At 63.1% G+C, this 2,594-nt stretch overlaps 1 pseudogene; it reads right to left on the bottom strand.

Moving 5' to 3' along the window:
* LOC148960687 (18S ribosomal RNA) lies at positions 1–834 on the bottom strand (annotated as a pseudogene; the record flags this gene model as incomplete).
* Between the last annotated feature and the right edge of the window lie 1,760 nt (positions 835–2,594).

Raw genomic sequence — 2,594 nt, 5'->3', positions numbered from 1 at the left:
CGACGGGCGGCCTGCTTTGAACACTCTAATTTTTTCAAAGTAAACGCTTCGGGCCCCGAGGACCGGACACCCAGTTAAGGGCATCCGGGGGGCGCCGTGAGGCAGGGGTCCGGGACAGGCGGTGGCTCGCCTCGCGGCGGACCGCCGGCCCGCTCCCGAGATCCAACTACGAGCTTTTTAACTGCAGCAACTTTAGTATACGCTATTGGAGCTGGAATTACCGCGGCTGCTGGCACCAGACTTGCCCTCCAATGGGTCCTCGCCCATGGGTTTAGGATACGCTCATTCCAATTACAGGGCCTCGAAAGAGACCTGTATTGTTATTTTTCGTCACTACCTCTCCGTGTCGGAAATGGGTAATTTGCGCGCCTGCTGCCTTCCTTGGATGTGGTAGCCGTTTCTCAGGCTCCCTCTCCGGAATCGAACCCTGATTCCCCGTTACCCGTGGTCACCATGGTAGGCGCCGAATGTACCATCGAAAGTTGATAGGGCAGACATTCGAATGAGTCGTCGCCGCCGCGGAGGGCGCGCGATCGGCCCGAGGTTATCTAGAGTCACCAAAGCGGCCGGGGCGGCCGGAGCCGCACCCGGATGGGTTTTGGATCTGATAAATGCACGCGTCCCCGACCCCCCGAGGGGAGCCGGGTCGGCGCTCGTTTGCATGTATTAGCTCTGGAATTGCCACAGTTATCCAAGTAGCGGGTGGAGCGATCAAAGGAACCATAACTGATTTAATGAGCCATTCGCAGTTTCACTGTACCGACCGTGTGCACTTAGACCTGCATGGCTTAATCTTTGAGACAAGCATATGCTACTGGCAGGATCAACCAGGTAAACCGCCCTGTAGGGGGGGAAGGAGAACCGCGAACACGCTGGCTTCCTACACACGGGTCTCGCTCCGCCTCGAGTGCGGCCCGGGTCGGCGGGCCGGGGGCTCGGGGACGGCGCGGCCGCTCATAGGGGGCGCGTGCGGAACCCTCCTCTCTCTCTGGGGGGGAGAAGGTGTGGCCGCTGGGTCGAGGCCGTAACCGGGAAAGGGTGCCTTTCGGGCGGGGGAGGCGCGGGTGCGAAGAGCCGGCTCGAAGACTGGGAGGGTGGGGGGATGTGTCGAGCCCCCCGATCCGCTCGCCGTCCGATCCGACCGACGCGACCGCGTCCTCCGCCCGCCGTGGCGGACGTTCGTTTCAGACGGGTCTTCTGAGTCTCCCGAGGTCGACGCGGCCTGCTTTCCCCGGAGGGAGGCCGCGTCTAGAGTCGACGCGCAGAGCGGGGAGGAGCAAGCTGCCCATAGCGGTCTCTCGACCGGGCAGGGGCCGTCCCCAGGCGCGTCCGAAGTTCCAATCGATCAGGCTAAACACCCCTCGCGTCGACGGCCCGGGAGGAGGGGGTGCGCTCCTCTCGGGCCCCGGGGGTGGGCAACCCGGAGGCGCCCGTCACACGGAGATCCGTTACCTTGTCCGAGCGGGGCGTTTGTCCCCTCCTCGACAAAACCCCGAAGGCCCGTTTTAGGACCGTCTTGGCACCGACGGAAGCTCCGCCGCGCCCACCGATACCGTCTCGCCCCGGGCACGAAGCGCCCTCCCGGGTGACCGGCCCGGGAGGCGGGCCGTCCTGGTAAACTCTTTCGACTTCACGTTTAGGGACTCTGTCCCTTTTTTCCGGAGGGGGGCCTTTTCCTCCAGAGCGCCCTGGTTACCGCCTGCCTGCCGACCCCAGACGACGCATCCTCCCCAGGATGTCGGAAACCGATACCGAGCAACGCTTTTTTTTTTGGTCCGTCACCTTGTCCGAGCGGGGCTCTCGTCCCCTTCCTCGACAAAACCCCGAAGGCCCGTTTTAGGACCGTCTCGGCACCGACGGGTGCTCCGTTCACGCCCACCGATACCGTCTCGCCCCGGGTCCGAGGCACCCACCCAGGTCACCGGCCATGGAGACGGGCCGGCCCTGGGGAACTCTTTCGACTTCACGTTTACGGACTCTGTCCTTTTTTTCCGGAGGGGGGCCTTTTCCTCCAGAGCGCCCTGGTGACCGCCTGCCTGCCTGCCTGCCGACCCCAGATGACGCATCCCCGCCTGGATGTCAGAAACCGATACCGAGCACCATTTTTTAGCCCGTCGCCTTGTCCGATTGGGGCGCTTGTCCCCTTCCTCGACAAAACCCCGAAGGCCCGTCTCAGGACCACCTCGGCACCGACGGGGGCTCCGCCAGGCAGACGCATTCGCTCGTGCCCGAAAACGAGGCGCTCTCCCCGGTCGCCAGCCGGGGGAGGTTCGTTAGCATTGGGAATCTCGTTCGCACGCAACAGCACGGACACTCGCCGTTTACCCAGACCGACCGTTCGACAAGCATATGCCTGGGGTGCACTTTTTCCATAAAACCAGCCCGTCTTTTCCTGGAGGTCTCGTACTTCCAGAGCTCCGACGGGGGCGCAGTCTGGATTTTATATGCCCACCCAGAGCGAGTCTGAGTGGGACTCACGACGGTCTGATCAATGGTAGGGGGTGCTCTGTGTTTTGCACCACCACACTTGCCCTCTTCCATACAGCCCCGAAGGCCCGTTTTAGGACCGTCTTCCCTCCAGGTCGAGCTCCAGG

This window comes from Pimephales promelas, unplaced genomic scaffold (genome assembly GCF_988280905.1).
Source record: "Pimephales promelas unplaced genomic scaffold, fPimPro1.hap1.1 HAP1_SCAFFOLD_145, whole genome shotgun sequence".
Taxonomy (NCBI): domain Eukaryota; kingdom Metazoa; phylum Chordata; class Actinopteri; order Cypriniformes; family Leuciscidae; genus Pimephales; species Pimephales promelas.
Note: the sequence above shows the minus strand (reverse complement) of the source record. Positions and strands in the feature narration are given on the sequence as shown.